Below are 19,340 nucleotides of genomic sequence, written 5' to 3'. Positions count from 1 at the left end.
CAAAGATTCCTGCTGGCTTACCTGAATATTATGCTGGGCTGTGCTCCCCTTTATTGAAGTAACATAGATCTTTCCTGAAGTTCTTCTAAGTTATCTTAAGCTAAGTTATTTAATTATGTCTTTTTGTGTTTTGTCATTTTAGAATTCATTTACAAGTTTGATTTATTGTTCATTCCAAGGGAAATTTAAGAGAGATTAGGCAATTTTCTAACTTTTCTTTGCTATTTTGACTCTGCCTCTGATCTATAAATTTAAGGAAAGGAATTGATCTGTATTTATAGAGAGGATTTGTTTATCTGGGAGCTTTTAACAATGAAATTGCAAGTTCATTTCTTATCCTTTAAATAGTATGCAAACATACATGCACATCTATAATATACATGCACATAAATACACATATGGTACACATATTTATCCCCTAATAATACTCATAGAAAAAATGGAATTCAAAATATTACAAAAATGATTGTTGAAAACTAATCATTTCAGGTAATAGAAAAATATTATTGAGTAGGAAAAGTGCTCTTAATGTAATATTCTCTCTAAACTGTATTGTTCTCTTGTTGGGATTTTCTTGGGGTTCTCTGGGAGCAACCTTCATTTTTGTTCAGTAATCACCACAAGTGCAGCCAGCAATTAAGGTCCAAATCCTTTATTGTCTCTTTCCAAGTCTTGACTCCTTTCCTGCAGCCCAGTTATCTATCTTATAGTCCAGATCCTTTATGATCTCCTTCCTGGGGCTGGGCAGCTTTCTGGAGAGCCTTTCAGTCTGATCTTGGTTCTGAGAGCTTGAGGTCCCGCCTGCTTTCTCTGGTTTCTTATTTTTCCCCATACTGGCTGAGGCTCCTAGTTTATATATGCTCTCTTACCAAAGGTGTGAATCTTGTAGAAGTATAATAAGTACTAAGTACATGTACTGAACTAGAGAACTGTTAAGCACCATGCTAAATTAGATAACTATTGTCTCTATTAATTCCATTGACTTAGCACCTTGTTTCAAATTCAGGTCGATAACATCTTATAATTTTAATTATAGAACAAATGATTATTTGGTTTATTTCATTGCATTTTGTTTATGTTATTACATTAATATTATAAATTTTAATTTATTCTACAGTTATGTTATTGATACAGGTTTTTGTGAACCTGTATTTAAATATTTAAAAAATAATGAGAAGAACAATGATCATGATAATTATTTTCTGACCTCTGCAGCTTATGAAAACTATGTACTAAGGTGCTGAGAGCTCATAATCTGCACATTGGGTTGGTGGAAGCACATACACATCTCAAATCATGGACCTTCCTAGTATTCAATTAATTCAATAAACATTTATAAAGTACCATTATATCAGTCATTGTGCTAGGTATTAGACATGAAAAAACAACAACAACAAAATTCCTGTGGTCAAGGAGCTTTAATTCTAGTGGGATGGAGCATGATACATACGAGTAATACTTTTTTGTAAAAGTACATAGAAACAAAATTACAATAGAAAGAACTCCCACATTTGGGAGGGGAATTCAGGAGGGGAAATAACACTTCAATTAAATTTAGTTCAAACCAGTAAACATTTGTTTTTTAATATTCTTCTTTAAAATATTGTTTTCTGGGAGCGGGTTTCCTTGGGGGGCATCTGGAGGCAGCCTTCATTTCACCTCAGTAATCACAAGTGCAGCCATGTATTAAAAGTCCAATTCTTTATTGTCTCCTTCTTTGGGCCTGGTTAGCTTTCTTAGAGGACTATCTCTCTCCTTGGTTCTGAGAGCTCCTGCTGCTAGTCCTTTGCCTCTGCCAGCTTCAGCCTCCAGCCAGCACAAAGGTGGAAGATAGAATAAATCTGTCTCCTACTCTGAGAACTTCTAGTGCATTTGTCTTTTCTGGCCCTGAGAGTTCCTCCTTATATGTCCCACATTGAGCAAACACCAATCATTATATCACTAGGAAACCACTATTTGTTGTAGGATTAAATCAATGCTAAACTAGATTTACTATTGTCTCCTCAATTCCACTCAGTACCTTGTTTCAAGTTCTGGCCCATAACATCTCCTTGTAGGGTCAGATCAATCATACTGAACCATGCTAAATTAGATAATTATACTCTCTATCAATTCCAGTGACTTAACACCTTGTAAGAATTCTAACATTTGTTAAGCACTAAACATGTGTCATGCATTATAATCAACACTAAAGATACAGATTAAAAAAAAAAAAAAAGGAAAGAGCTCTTGGTCTTAAAGGGCTTTCAATTTAATGGGAGAAAAAAAAAAGATAAAAGGAAGCTAGAAAGTGGGAAGGGTAAAATATGGTGACATGAGCATGATGTTCTATGAAATTCATACAAGGTACTATTGATAGAGAGTGGAGAATTAGCTTCATATTAGCTCTGAAAAAGGTAGACATTCCTCTAAGTCACTAACTATAAATCAGAGAAATGCAAAATAAAACAACTCTGAGGTACCACCTCATATCTCTCAGATTGGCTAAGATGACAGGAAAAAATAATAATAAATGTTGGAGGGGATGTGGGAAAACTGAGACACTGATGCATTTTTGATGGAATTGTAAAGTGATCCAACCATTCTGGAGAGCAATCTGGCACTATGTCCAAAGGGCTATCAAACTGTACATACCTTTTGACCCAGCAGTGCCATTACTGGATCTGTTTCCCAAGAAAATCATAAAGGAAGGAAAAGGACCCATTTGTACAAAAATGGTTATAGCAGCTATTTTTGTTATAGCAAAGAATTGGAAAATGATTAGATGCCCATCAATTGGGAAATGGCATATGAAGTTAATGGAATGTTATTGTTCTTTAAAAATGATGAACAAGATGATTTTAGAAAGACCTGGAAAAATTTACTGAATGAAACAAGTAGAACCAGGAATAATACATTGTACATAATAATAGAAATAATGTGCAAATATTACCTATGAAATATTTGGTTCTTTTCAGTGTTTCAGTAATCCAAAGCAGTATCAAAGGATTTTGGACAGAAAATGTCATCTGCATCCAGAAAAAGAACTAAGGAGACTGGATATAAATTAACACACGCTATGTTCACTTCATTTTATTTTGCCTTTTTAAAAAATCTTTTCTATTTCCCTTTTTGCTTTGATTTTTCTCTCCCAACATGATTCATAAAATAATGTGTATTAAAAATGATTAAATTTATTCAGAAAAAAAGAAAATGATAGGCATTCTTAGAAAAAGAGATGAGGAAAAATTAACTGTATGAAAAAATAAGCCAGTTTGGCTATATGATATAACTTATGAAGGAAAGTAAACGGAGAAAAGTAGATTGGTACCAAATTGTGAATCATGACAAGCAAAAATAAGAGGATTATTAAACTGGTAGAGGTAAATGAGTACCTCTGTCTTTATATTCAACCCAATTGAAACACTGAGGAAATCAGTTATTTTAATTCCTTGGAAAGTAACATAAGCAAATTTACCTATTTTGTGACTTTTCAGAAGCAACCATATAATTGTTCTCAATTTTTCAGATAATATCCTTTGAGAGCCCAGGGAAAATAATACGTGCCTTCAGGTCCATAAGACTGACTGAAAGGAAAACAAAACAAAACAAACACAAACATTTACTAGTCTGCTAAGGAATCCTGTTCAGCCTTATAGAAGCTAGAGTTTCCTAGTGTAAAGACTGGGTTATGGCTTTTTAAGCTTGTAAGTATATAGCCTATCAGCTGACTTTCTATAGCAAAAATTAAAGGAAGAGAAAATGTCAGGTTTATTCCTGTAGTGAGAGGGTGAGAGTGTATTTTTCTTGTGATAAGCAATAGATGAAATCAATCTTACCACTCTGAGTAAATAAAATACAGAGGGAAGATCTCTGCTGACTCAACCACATTGTTTTCCCTCACAACTCCTCTCTTTCCCTTCTACCTCTTGTCTTTTGGCTTTAGAGGACTTTTCTTTTTTTTTCCAATCTGAAGAAAAGGTATTTCCCCCAAACCTCATTGATCTCATTTTCATCTTTCATATTCCATATAATCAAAAAAAATTGGACCTGGGATATTATATCAAGAGCTCTTTTGCTTTTATTCTGGTTCTGCCACTTTCAAACCATATAGCTCTGATCAAATCACTTTGCTTTTATGAGCTTCAATTTCTCTATCTATAAATTAAAGGTGTCACTTTCTAAAATTCTTCGTTATTCCAAATTTCCGAGGTCTCATATTTCTAAGAGTCTGAGGATGCCCTATTAAATATAGAAAAATAACATTAGGTCCTAGATTAATTTTGTTACTGTGGATATTTTCTAAGTTTTATTATTCAAAAATTTTAAGGCCTTATGATTCAAAGTCCAAAGGTACCCTCTGACATTTTGAAAATTAATATTGGGAAACAGATTATTTTACCCACCACTGGTCTATCAAAGTGACTTAAATTACCTATAATAATGATCAACCCTTAATGGCTTCTGGCACATTTTAACTGTATTAGTGTATCTGCTCCTCTGCTATTCATTAAGCTATAATGTTACATGGAAGGTTTTCCAAGAATACTATTCAGAATAATCCTGTATAAAAAGTATTAGCTGTAAATCCATTTTACTGTTAAAGAAAGTGAAACTCAAAAATGTGAAGAGCTGTAAGTTAAATTAAATAAATAAATAAACAAATAAACAAACAAATAAATAGAACAAATCAACTAGATTTTACTTGATTAGAAATTACTTCCTCTAACCCAATTTAACTCATTGCTTTCTTGATTTATTTTCTATAAGGCCTAGTACATGACCTAGAACATATACTCTGGATGCTGATAACTATATCCATATCTCTGCTAGATGTATCCCAGATCCTCAATCCCATCTGGTTCTTGAACCCACTATTCTTTTGGTCTGGAATCACTTGTCTTTAAAGCATATTAAAGATATGTTCTCTGATGTTTTGCCTGCCTAAATCAAGAACTGCCTAGCCTTCTTTCTCCCATGTATGGGCATAAAAGTAATTCCCTATTCATGAATTTTCTCCCCAATTAAAATTTGAACTTCTAGATGTATCACCTTTGTTTAATAGGATACTTACCAACACTAAACATTTTTAAAAATGCTGTCCTATTCCATTCCCTCTTCATTTCTATTTCTCCAAAACCTAATTTTCCTTGTATTTTTTTTTCTTTTTTTCTCTGAGGCTGGGGTTAAGTGACTTGCCCAGGATGACACAGCTAGGAAGTGTTAAGTGTCTGAGACCAGATTTAAACTCGGGTCCTCCTGAATTCAGGGCTGGTGCTCTATCCACTGCGCCACCTATCTGCCCCCTTCCTTGAAGTTTTGACTCAGGTTCCACTTCCTCAGGGAAGCATCTTCTGACTCTTCCTCCCCCAATTTTCGTATTCATTGTATTTATGTGTACACATAATATGTATTCTAGTATAGTGTCAGGATAAAAATTATTGCATTTGTTCATATCATTTCATTTGTTTTTACTTTAGCATCTCACATGGTAAATAAAGTAAAGTATCTTATTAAGTTAAAAAATCTATTTAGCATATAAATCATCATTTTTCACCTTCTCCCCCAAGTACCTTCTATAGAGACTTGCATATAGTTTAATTGAAATGAATAGATTGTTCTAGTTATTTCCATTGTCCCATAAACACTCTTTCCCCCATCTCCATTCTGTAATTTAACAAGTGTTTGCAAGATTTCTTTATGTATCCACAAAAGAAAGGAAGGCTAACTGATCAATTGCAAGGTTGACAGAAACTTATTCAGGACTTATTATTAGCATTGTGATAGAAATAAAGTCATGTAAGATTATCATTGTAAAATTGAAAGGTTTGGTGGAGAACATCTATTCCAACTCTTATTTTAAAAATGAAGAAATTGAAATATAGAAGTATTAATTCAGTCAACTTGTGTTAGTTATCTACTAATTACTGTTTACTAATTAAGTATCTACTATTTGGTAGCTAAATGGCAGAATGAATAAAGTGCTAGGTCTAGAGTGAGGAAGGTTCATTCTCCTGAGTTCAACTATGATCTCAGACAGTGGCTGTGTAACTCTGGACAAGTTACTTAACCATTTTTGCTTCAGTTTCTTCACCTGAAAAATAAGTTGAAGAAGAGAATGTTAAACCACTCTAGTATCTTAGTCAAGAAAACTCCAAATAGTATCACGAAAAAGCAAACATGACTGAAAAACAACTGAACAATAGCATCATTTAGCAGCTGCTATGTTAAATTTTGGAGACACAAACAATGACTAAAACAAACCAAAAAGCCATAATTAAGGACTTCCTAGTCTAATGGTGGAAAATATGAAAACAATTCTATTAAAATCTACCTATACTGGGTAAAAGGGAATCAGTCTCTAAGGAAAGTCACTAACTGTATGACTAGGATAGCTTCTTTGAGAAGGTTGGACTTTTGTTGATATTTGAAGGAAGCTATGGAGGCTAGAAGGCAGAAAGATGGAGAAAGAATATTTCAGGCATGGAAGATAATCAGTCAAACTACTTAGAGTATCATTATGTGAGGAATAGGAAGGAGGACAGTGTCATTGGATCCTAGAGTATGTGGAGGAAAATAGAGTGTAGAATATGCAAAAGTAGGAAGAGATCAACATCATGTTGCTTTCTGGATGGAATGTTCTAAACAAGAAGAGAATAGTAAAAAAAAAGCAGTTTGGGTGAAAAAAAGTCTTTTTCACTTTATAGTGAAATATAACCTAAAAATAACCAAGCAAAAGCAATAACAACATGTTTTTCTTCTTCTTTTGTTTTTAATAAATCTTTTTCTCCTATCCCATGACACCTTACTTCTCTCTGGTCCTACTGACTTCCTGGTCAGTGCTAAACCAGGAATTGAGTTTAGAGTGACAGACTCATTTGCAGTGAAGTATCTAGATATCTGGCTGATCTGCTATATAATTTCAGTTGCAAGATAGTTATCTAAAAGAGTTAGTTCATAGGATAGAGTAGTTTTTAGCAGACATCAGGGTAAGATTTGGCCGTAAAAGATTAGCTAAAATGAGGTAGTTAGGTTTTCTTTCCTGTCAAATGATTCATATTGTCTCCATACACCATACTATAGTGAATTGAAAATGGACTATATTCTTAACACTGACTCTTTCCTACCTTGCATAGCTCAGTAATCTTGGATTCCAGTTGCTTCCAATGTGAGATGGGGCTATATGCCACCTGGTGGGTGTTGTGATGATTAATTTATTAGTTGTTTGTAGTGAATATTTTTAAAGTTTTTTAACTGTTAAATATTGTTACTGAAACTGTTAAGAAACCCAGTTGTTTCCTCCTTCCAATATTTTCAGAAAACATGTGTTTCCGTTTCCCAAGCTGAGCCTGGACCCACATCTGGCCATTTCTCTTCATATAGCACATTCTGTTCTGATTATCATAGTTTGTACGACTGGTAAATCCAGAAATAACTCCTCAGCTGATGGTATTTGGGGATGAATCTTAAAATGTATACAGGAAAAAAAAAACAAACTACCATACTGAAAAATGACTCATGAAAAACCACTTTTCAGTTTCAAATTATTCAACTTTTAAAATTTGTACTGGGGTAGAAAAAAATGCTTTGGATCCCTTAAGTTTTTCTTGGTGGAAGATCTAAAAACTCCATCCAGAGCTTAACCAAAACAACATTAAATGTTTCTCTATGGAAATTTAGAGCTGACCATTTGCTTTTACTGTCCTATTTTATAATGTCCTGGCTAGCTCCCTGGAAGGTTTCAGGATCAGTCAGAGTTAGGATGAATCAAACTTCTTGGTCTTTAGAGGGAGAAGTGAAGTAGGCAGGCAAGCTGCTGTAGCGAACTGTCGTCTCCAGAAGCTGCTGGATCGCTCTCTGGGAAGAGATCTGCTGTGTCTACTCAAATCTTTCATAAAGATTCTTCTTCCTGTAGTGAACCGTTGTCTCCATGTAGTTGCTGTTAACTCTTGTCCAGAGAAGTGACTTCCCTTTCTGCAGAGAGCCCCGTCAGGCCTGATGCAATGCAGACACTTCTCCTTGAATCCTGGCTCTGAATCTCCTCCAGCTCTTATCCTTCTCCAGGCAGACTCACTTTCCAGGCCCACTGTTGCTTTTTATCTTCCCAGAGAATGGGCGTGGGATAATGCAAGGGCTTCTGGGAAGAACCACTTCAGCCAATGAGCTTGCTCCTTCTATCAAGTCAACCTGAGTTCTCACCTTGTAATTGTCCAGAAAACCTGAATTCTCACCTTGTCACTGTCCAGACAACCTGAGTTCTCACTTAGTAATCCTAACAAGCTGCCATATGGCTTGCCGAAGATCTCTCTTGGATTCTGGAGACTGGAGTCCTCAGCCCCTTTCCTCCTTGTCCTGCAGTGAAATGACCCTGACCTCTCTCTCTCAGCCCTCCAATCCTTGTCTATGATTACCTCACCACAAACATTCAGCAAGCACCAATTATGAGAGCCATCACATCACCATCTCATCTAAATATATGTATATAGAAACATTATCTCACATTTAATAGGTAATTAGCCTTAAGTGCTCTCTTATCTGATTCAAGCACACCTTTTTAGAGTTTTAGCCCTCTACACTATTTCTCAAATTATTAAATGTTTACATAGCATTCTATTTTCCTTTCAATTGATAATATCAGAATATTGGCTAATTAACAAGGGAGAGTTAGCAGTTCATCAGATCATACAAATAGAGAATAGGGATCTTAGCATACAACTTCTTTTATTTATATTTCTTATAATACTGTGATCAATCAAGAATCAAGGAATCAGATCTTTTAACCTTTTTTTTTAACCACCAACTTATGTATAAGCACCTTTAATCAGCAAGATTGAATCCTTCTAAAAATATCTTATTTTAGTGTTAACATGCTTTCTAAGATATTCCTTGTGTTTTCATGTTTTTTTCCCCCCAAAATATTTGAAATTGTGATATATACATGAATACAGCCAAAGAAAGATACTATTTTCCAATGCAAAACTCTTTTTTTCACCCACTTAACTTTCCACATTTTACAAAATGCAAATTCTTTTACCAAGAAAATTGCTGGACAGCCTCCTATTCAGTTTATTCATAAAAACAGAATGTTAGGATGATGGGAAAACAGAAATATATACATATGTATGTATGTATATATGTATATATATATATATATATATATATATATATATATATATACATACATGTGAAAGAATAATCAAAACCAATTATTTTTGGGAAATAATCTACATGTAGCCTGAGAATATAAGGAAGTATGTTTTACAATTATGATTAGGGGGAGAATTTAAAATGAAACAAATGATAGAAGACATCACAATTTTTGAAATACCTAACTTTAAAATTAAAAAGCTTTATCACAAATATATATATAAAAAATCTAGAAGAGAAACTATATAGTATAGTCAACACAGATATATGATTAAAAAACATTGTCTAATGGATTTGGTCAGGGCACATGAGCAGTTTTCATAAGCACAATTAATTAAAAAAAATCAACAGTCATATAAAAACAATGCTTTAAATCATAAATAATAAGATAATTAAAAATGAAAAAATATCTGAAATTTTAATTCACATAGCAAATTAGAAGAGATAAAAGATAAATGATCTGTATTAGAGGATATTGTAAGAGAAGATATTTGTTAAAACAGGAATAATTTGGTCAAAGTGCTCTGGAAAACTTTTTGAAATTTGGAATTATGCAAAAAAATCTATTATTACTAAACCAACCTCCTACAAAATTCAAAGCAAAAAGAAATGCCTTTCTGTCTTTGACCTCAGTGGAATACATACGTAATGATACGATACAGAACACAGATCATAGCATAATATAATGAAATGTAATATCATAATATAACACAATATTATATATATATATATATATATATGCTAAAATGTATGTATGTATTAATAAATTGTTATGAAGAATGTATATAATAAAATATTGTATTATGAAACAATAAAACAAAAAAAGTCAGTGAAACATGAGAAAAAGCATTCACAATCACTATAATAATATAAATCAAAACAACAAAAAGGGTTTTTGAACTCAGATTGTTCAATGATCAATATTGGACTTATTTTAAAGACATGATTAAGCATTCTCCCTCTCCGTAGAATGTTTATAAATTGTGAGTGGGAAATGTGGTTTACATTATGAATACTTTTTCCTTATTACAAAGGAAGTATCAAGCATAGGAGGAGGGATTATTAATTCTGAAAAGTTACATCAGGAAGTACTTAACCTGAAGTCCTTGAACTTTAAGAAAATTAATAATTATTTAAATGTAATTAATTTGTTTTATGCACCTGAAAACATTATGCTGAGATGGGCTCCATAGGCTTTGCCAGACCTTTTGAGTACAGCACTTCTGTAGGTACTCATCCCTTCTTTCCCCCTCCACACACATTAAGAATCCTGGGATTATATGAAAGAACAAGAATGCGTCTTTATGAATTACCTGAGTACCTATGAATACCTTGGCCTACATAACATTTTTCTGTCTTTTAATTATTTGGATTCTACCAGTAGTGGGATCAATGAGCCAAAGATAATAAGTGTCTTAAGGACTTTTCATTTTCCTTTGAAAAATTATAAAGGCTTAAAAAAAAAAAAAAAAAAAAAACACCTCAATCAGTTCTTCTTACATCCTCACTCTAAACTAGTTGTGTAGAACATTCTATTATAAAAAAAAATATTTAAACAAAGGAAATGAACATTGCAGCTGAGTTTGTCAGTTTATACATTATTCAGCATCTTTATTCTCACCCGGAGAGGAGATCTCTTATAAAGGAGGAAATCTGTCTATTCATGGCTGCTATAAGAAAAAAAGAATAAATAAAATATGGCCTGTTATGGATTGGTGAATGGATTGCTTGTTATTTTCGTTCTGATTAAGAAAGAATCTAATATTTGAAAAAAGTAAAAATTCTAATCAGTTTAATAAACATGGCTTTAGCATTAAGTATATATAAAACAGAGTGCTAGGGACTTTCAACTTTGACGTGACCATAGGTTTGTAGAATTTGGAGGTAGAAAAGATATTAACTATCATTTCATCAAACACATTAATTTCACACTTAAAAAAATGAGTCCCTTAAAAATATTTCCCTAAAGATTCCTGTGAAATAGGTTGTGTTTGAGTTATTATTCTCATTTGATAGATCACAACATCCATTTCCAGAAAGAATAATTCCTTGCTAAAGGTCTAGATAAAAAGAAGCAAAATCAAATTTGAATATATATCTTCTGCCTCCAAAGTTATTACTACTTAGACTAAAGAAGGCTGGCATTATACAATGTACCTATGTGCACATTTTCCCTCCATAAAAACATATGCTCTAATATTAGGGCACAATAATATGTAAAATCAAGTAAGTACTACCTGAATCTTACCAATATCTATTCTTCATCACAGAAGTTTAAATTGAACGTTGAATCATGAATTTCTTAATCATTCATTCCTATTGCACACAAGTCTCTTCCATCAACACAGAGACAATTAAGAAAGTGTATTTTTTTGTGTGTATTTTTCCCCTTCAGGAAAGAAGCAATTAAAGTGGGTAACTGGAAATTTTGCTTCTTCATTCAAGAAGCTATTATTCCTAACAAGTGATGACCACAGTGAAACTTTGGGTAACATAATGATCTCTATTTTGAGTGACTTACCATTTAATCATCACCCCAAAGCTTTAAAGTGAGTTTGAATTGTATTGCAAGAGAAAGCTGTTAACACCCAGATATTTTCTAAGTGCTCATTTATCTAATTTGATTCTAGAATTCTGAGAGACATTCAACAATACATTAGCTGCCTGTGTCAACTGAAAAGACCTTTAATTGACTTGTTCCTATTGACTGAGATCTTAGAAGGCTGCTGACGTTAATGGTGTCTAATTGTGGGAGACAAGCAATGTGCTTGCCAGCATAGGAGTCAGTGTTGAATACAGTATATCATGTTATATCCCCAGCATCTAGTTTTTATTCCAGGAGAACAACAAAGAATCTACTCAAAGAATGATGTCACAAACCACATTTGCTGTAGAAAATATATAATGGTTATGACTAATATGAGCATAAACTCTTGGCAATTATATAGTCCCCAAGTTTTATCTCATGAAATTTATCTTTGGGAAGAAACTTAAAATAGTATTACTTTTTTGGATACAACATTCTATTACTGTGGGAAATTCTCATCACTGAAACATACCTATTTATGTCTTAAGAAAGTGTTAAAACTTATCCCAATTCATAGATAATTGAGGACATTCTGCATTGCTACACAATTTACCTTACTGTGCACTATTACTTTAAATTATATTAATAACTTTTCAATGCCTTCAATGTCTAATTAGATTATGAGCCCCCTGAGAGCAGGAACTCATATCAATAACAACTACATTTATATTTGCATAACACTTTCAATTTTTCAATGAGATCTTTATTTATCTTTTTCTTTATATATGTACATATACATATATATGCATATGTATATATGTATAAGGCCCTGATTTTCAAATAAAAAAGCTGAGATTCTGAGATTTGTGGACCTAATGTGAGATCATCAATTATATCTTATAAAGTTTGAATCTTGAATAGTGTTTAGCACAAAGTCTTATCTATAAGCACTTATTTAACATTGACTGTTTGTATTAATTTTAACTTTCTATGAAACTCCTATTTATATAGGATATGAAGATTTTTTTGTAATAATTTTCTTGTTTAGAACAGTAGAATCTTTTAATGAGAAGTAACTTTACCGACCATTTAGTATAACCTCTTATTCCACACAATGTATTATATATATATATATATATATATATATATATATATATATATATATATATATATATTTCTTTGCTTTCTACCCCACCCCAATCTTGCCATAATATACTCCTAAATTCCTAAAATATATAAAAGATTCAAGATATGCTATGAGTTAATATCCATCAAAAAACTACAGTTCATGAGCCCCCATTAATGTTGTTTTTAAATCATTCCAATCACAAGATAGTAATTCAAAGCAGAAGGCATTTTATGAAACAGCATAGTTAATATCTGAACCTAACCTTCACAACTAACATTCATAGCTGTCCTTCACAACAGACATTTAACTGGGGACTTAACTGATGAATTTCCTAATCATTCATTCCAGTATCTCTTTATAGATATAAGGGCAATTAAGACAGTGCTTTTCTCCCTCTCCCTCTCTCTCTCTCTCTCTGTCCTCACCCCCAGGAAGAAAAATCTTTAAATCTTTAAAATGATTTTGAATAGTATTAGCAAGGAATATAACCTTGCATTACAAACTGAGCATACTTTTGTATTCAATATATCACTGGAGGCTACAGAATCATATGTGTGATAGGGTACATGTAAAGGGAGCACTAATTTTCCGGGCAAATTATATTAAGAAATGTCACCCCTGGAATATTTCTTTACCACTATCTTACAGTGACTTTGATGGTTTTCTGTTGGTCTCATGACAGCTTAATTAGTGCTGTGTGATACTATGCTACAAGCCCTTCAGTGGGTCATTTTCTCTGGTATGCTGATACTTGCTATCTCTCTATAAACTTCTTATTTCCTCACTGGGCTGCTCTATTTAGGTAATCTGTTTCCCTCTCCTGCTCATTTGTAGACTTGCTTTGAGGAAATGACTCAGGGAATGTTTTGGGGGTAATCTTGTGAATTATGCCCATAGTTGCACCCAGCTATCCAGCAAAAGCCAAAAGTCATCAAGTTTTAAATTGTCTTTTGAATTCGTCTGTTTTTGCCTTAGGAAACTAATTTTGCCCTCCATTTCAGTTTTTTTAAAAATTCCTTTCAATTATCATTTGTCCTGATTATTGAATAGTTCATGGAAATTATTGCAGAATTTGACTCTTCTAGACTTAGTTAGATCAAAATAAGTTTAGTCCAAGATGTAGTAGCAAAATATTGAATTTCTGAAAGCAGTTTAAATAAATATTTCTTTACATAAGATATTTCTTAGATTATCCAAATTCTTCTTGAACATTTTCAGTGGTCAGTGACTTCCTAACATTAGTAAAACAGAATAATAACTATTTATAGGTCATTTTACAGCAAGAAATCTTGCATTATTAGTCAGATTAAACTGATACCTCTTTCAAGTTAGGAAAGTCTCTGTTATTTATTCCCTATGGGATCAAGTCATATAATTTTTCTGGACTTCAGGCCTCATTTGTGAAATTAAATATTTAAAGTGGATTCTATGGTCCCTTCTGTAAATTTATGATCTAATTAGCCTGAAATTTTAAAAATGTTATTTACAAACACAATTTGGCTCACAATAATGAAATTTCTTTTAAAAAAGGAAAACAATAATTACAATATAGTTTAACAAACACAGAATCTCTTTTAACTAATATGCATATCATCTCCTTGATAAGTAGAGACATATGAAAACCAAGAGCAATATCATTTTGAAAGGTATATTCATTTTAAGTCTCACATCCAATAGGATGGTGGAACATTAGAGAATTTAATGAAAGACTATTTTTTTCATAACATGGTAAGGTTTGCAACAGTGCTACATTAGGTACAATGGTGTTTTATACAAATCTTTCATCCATATGGAAATATGTCATTAATCAGATCAATGTTTTCTACCACTCATCTAGTCAGAGGGTCCCTATCCCATATGGGAAAAGTTTTTATGTCCTTAGGTAAATAAGAAACTATGTTAAGAGATGCTACAGCAAATCAGTTCATAGATACAATTTTGTCTCCTTTGAGGAAAAATTATCCCCATTTCATAAGGAGAGAGAAAATCTGTGTATTATATCAATTTTAACACAATGAATGAGTCTGCATCTTTTCTCTATATTGGTTCATGGAAAGAAAACCGGAGAGCAGTTTTTTTTTTTTTTTTTTTTTTTTTTTTTTGTTTGTTTGTTTGTTTGTTTGTTTGTTTGTTTTTGTTTTGTTTTTTTTGTCAAGATGTATCTTGGTAACAACCTTCTTATGATGGTGGTTGGGGACTGGGAGTGGGCATGCAGTTTTCCTGACAGGGATGAGACTCTTATAAAATCATTCTGAGCTAGCCGAGGCTGTAGTTCTGAGAATAGATGATAAGTATTTTATCATTTTAAGATATGCTTGAAAAGACTAGAGTGACTATTTGACCTTGAACCCACCTCTCTTCCCCTATCTCAGTGTTTTAAAATACTCCACAAGCAATTTCAACAATTTCATGTTATAAGATTCAAGATCACATTTTTAGCAGGATTACCTAAAGAGTTCCTATTTTGACAAGGGTGGCCAAGTCTCCCATGTAGCAAATTGCAGTCACTAATTAAATGCATAAGGACCTGTGCTCGAAGTCAGAGGACCTAGTTTTAAATTGCCCATCAGAATCCCATTCTAAGTATGATCTTGAAAAGTTACTTAACTTCTCTGAGCCTGTTTCCTTATATTTAAAATGAGAATTTTAAACTATGTGAGTTCTAAATCCCTTTCAGCTCTAAACATCATGATCACATAATTTTAAAATTGAATTACAACAGAGACTGGCCTTCCCTGGCTGATATGAACTAACATTGAAGATGTAATATTTTGGTTATAAATATACACTTTTGAGTTATATGAGAATTGGTAATAGATAATTGGAATATTGAGAAACTGTAATGGGAATTCACTTTGGTGGAAGAGGAGAACCTCCTGTTGTGGAGCTATAAGAAATTTAAATCAGTATTTGAACCATTTAAGAGTACAGCCATTTCAGAACTCTGTTAGGGAAAATAATTGCTATTAGCCGTTATCAATGAGTTTTGCCAACTGGTAGCCATATTGAGTTGGCATAAGGCATTTCTGAAGGAAGTATATCTTAAGGGATAAAGATAAAGATGCTTAACAGAGTAGCTGATGCCTGGAGATTTTATTATCTTGAATCAAAAGAGCAATTTATAAAATAACAGCAAAATTTAAAGAAAAGCAACATTGTAAAGCTTAAGATTTTTTATGAAATGTAATGACTTACCATGATTCATGGGAGCTAATGATGATCTTTTGTTCTTCCAAATGAATTTTGTTATTATTTTTTGTAGGTCAGTAAAATAGTTTCTTAGGAGTTTGATTGACATAGCACTAAATAAATAGATTAGTTTAGGTAGTATTCTCATCTTTATTATATTTGCTCAAAAGCACTTAATATTTTTTCCAATTGGTTAGATCTGACTTTATTTGTGTGAAAAGTGTTTTGTACTCTCTGCTCGCCGGGGTTAGAGCAGGAGCGTGCGGTTTCTTTTTGCCGGCTTCTGTCCGGCCCTCCCGCACCCCTTTCCCTCCGCTGCTTTCCAGGATGTATCACAACAGCAGCCAGAAACGACACTGGACGTTCTCCAGCGAGGAGCAGCTGGGGCGTCTCCAGGCCAACGCCAACCGCAAGTTCAAGTGCAAAGTGGTTGCCAATGGGAAGGTTCTGGCAAATGATCCAGTATTTCTTGAACCTCAGGAAGAATTGATAATCTGCAAATATTATGAGAAAAGACTATTAGACTTCTGCTCCATATTTAAGCCTACAATGCCACGGTCTGTTGTGGGTACAGCATGCATGTACTTCAAGCGTTTTTACCTCAATAACTCGTAATGGAATATCATCCTCGGATAATAATGCTCACTTGTGCATTTTTGGCATGCAAAGTAGATGAATTTAATGTGTCTAGTGCACAATTTGTTGGAAATCTTCGGGAGAGCCCACTTGGACAGGAAAAAGCACTTGAACAAATTTTGGAATATGAATTCTTACTTATTCAGCAGCTTAATTTCCACCTTATTGTCCACAATCCTTATCGGCCATTTGAGGGTTTTCTCATTGACTTGAAGACTCGCTACCCAGTCCTAGAGAATCCAGAAATTTTAAGGAAAACAGCTGATGATTTTCTGAATAGAATTGCTTTGACAGATGCTTACCTTTTATATACGCTTTCACAGATTGCTCTGATTGCCATTCTATCCAGTGCTTCTAGGGCTGGAATTAACATGGAAAGTTACTTATCAGAGAGTCCCATGCTGAAAGATAATCGGACCTGTTTGTCACCGTTATTAGAGACAATGAAATGCATGAAAACCTTAGTAAAAAAGTATGAACCACCAAGATTGGAGGAAGTTGCTGCTCTAAAACAGAAACTAGAGAAGTGTCACAGTTCTGAACTTGCATTTAATATAAACGTAAAGAAAAGGAAAGGGTATGAAGATGATGAGTATGTCTCAAAGAAATCTAAGTTGGAGGAGGAAGAATGGACTGATGATGATTTTCTAGATTCCCTTTAACTTGTTACCTTGGAACATTCAAAGTTGACTCCCAAGTTCTGAATTTTAGTTTTATCACTTCCACTGAGAGATGGGGTTTGTCTTGGACCAAAATTGTACAATAAAAATAACTCCCTTTCATTTAAAAAAAAAAAGTGTTTTGTAGTTTTTCTCATATAGTTCCTGACTTTCCTTTAGCAGACAGATTCCCAAATATTTTATACTATCAAAAGTTATGTTAAATGGAATTTCTCTTTGTATCTCTTTCTGTTGGATTTTGTTAGTTATGTTTAAAAATGCTGATTATTTATGTGGATTTATTTTGCATCCTGCAACTTTGCTAAAGTTGTAGATTATTCTAATAGCTTTTTGGTAGATTCTCTGGGGTTCTCTAAGTATACCATTATATCATCCCCCAAGCATGATACTTTGGTTTCCTCATTACCTACTCTAATTCCTTCAATCACTTTCTCATCTCTTATTGACAAAGCTAACATTTATAATACAATATTGAATAGTAATGGTGATAATGGGCAACCTTGTTTCACTCCTGATTTTAATGGGAATGGTTGCAGTTTATTCCCATTTCATATGATGCTTACTGATGGCTTTAAATAGAGCTACTGATTATTTTAAGGAATAGTCCATTTATTCCTATAACTCTGGTGTTTGTAATAGGAATGGGTGTTGGATTTTATCAAATGCTTTTTCTGCATCTATTGAGATGATCTTATGCTTTTTTTTTTTTTCTAATTTGGTTATTGATATGGTCAAATATGTTAATAGTTTTCCTAAAATTGAACCAGCACTGCATTCCTGGTATAAATCCTAATTGGTCATGGTTTATTATCTTGGGGAGGCTTTTTTGTAATCTCTTTGCTAATATTTTATTTAAGATTTTTGCATCAATATTCATTAGGGAGATTGGTCTATAGCTTCCTTTCTCTGTTTTCATCCTACCTGGTTTAGATATCAGTACCATGTCTGTGTCATAAAAAGAATTTGGTAGGAGTCTTCATTCCCTATTTTTTCAAATGGTTTATATAGTATTGGAGTTAATTGTATTTTAAATGTTTGGTAGAATTCCCATGTAAATCCATCTGGTCCTGTAATAGCGTGTTCTATTCCTTTTTCTAAAATGGGACTATTTAAGAAATTTACTTCCTCCTATGTTTATCTGGGTAATCTATATTTTTGTAGGTATTTCTCCATTTCACTTAGGTTATCAACTTTTTTGGCATAAAGTTGGGCAAAATAACTCCTAATTATTGCTCTAATTTCCTATTCCTTAGTGGAAAGTTCTCCCTTTTCATTTTTAAGACTAACAATTTGATTTTCCTGGTTCCTTTTTCTAATCAAATTACAAAAAAAAAATCTATTTTATTGATTTTTTCATAAAACCAACTCTTAGCTTAATTTATTAATTCATTTTTTTAACTTTTTTTTTATTATTCTCTCCTTTTATTTTTAGAATTTCAAGTTTAGTATTTGATTAGGGCTTTTTATTTTCTCTTTTTCTAGCTTTTTTAGTTGCAAAGCCAATTCATTGATCTTCAGTTTCTCTATTTTATTCAAGTAAGCCTCTAAAAATAAAAAAAAATAAAAAAAATTCCCCTTATTATTGCTTTGGCTTCATCCCAGAAATTTTGGTATGTTGTCTTATTGTTGTCATTCTCTTGGATAAAATTGTTATTTGTGTATGATTGCTGTAACATCCATTCATTGTTAAGAATGAGATTATTTAGTTTCCAAATCCTTTTTGGTCTATTTTCCCCTGGCTTTTTATTGAATGTAGTTTTTATTGCATCATGATCTGAAAAGAATTCATTTACTATTTATGCCTTCTGCATTTGATTTTGAGGTCTTTATGTCCTAAGACATGGTCAGTTTTTGTATAGGTTCCATGAACAGTTGAGAAGAAACTGTATTTTCCATTTGATTTTCTCCAAAGATCTAGCCTCTTTTCTAGTGTTCTTATTACCTCTTAACTTCTTTCCTATTTATTATATAGTTTGATTTATATAATTCTGAGAGAGCAAGGTTGAGATCTCCCACTATTATAGTTTTGCTTTATATTTCTTCTCTCTTAACT

The 19,340-nt window shown here is 32.8% G+C and overlaps 1 protein-coding gene and 1 pseudogene across 3 annotated transcripts in view; both read left to right on the top strand.

Moving 5' to 3' along the window:
* CNTNAP5 (contactin associated protein family member 5) overlaps positions 1–19,340 on the top strand; it is a 949,942-nt gene that overhangs the window by 679,232 nt on the left and 251,370 nt on the right. The gene's annotated exons all lie outside the window — the stretch shown is intronic.
* Positions 16,200–17,403, top strand: LOC141561762 (cyclin-H pseudogene; annotated as a pseudogene).

Source organism: Sminthopsis crassicaudata, chromosome 3 (genome assembly GCF_048593235.1).
Source record: "Sminthopsis crassicaudata isolate SCR6 chromosome 3, ASM4859323v1, whole genome shotgun sequence".
Classification (NCBI taxonomy): domain Eukaryota; kingdom Metazoa; phylum Chordata; class Mammalia; order Dasyuromorphia; family Dasyuridae; genus Sminthopsis; species Sminthopsis crassicaudata.
Note: the sequence above shows the minus strand (reverse complement) of the source record. Positions and strands in the feature narration are given on the sequence as shown.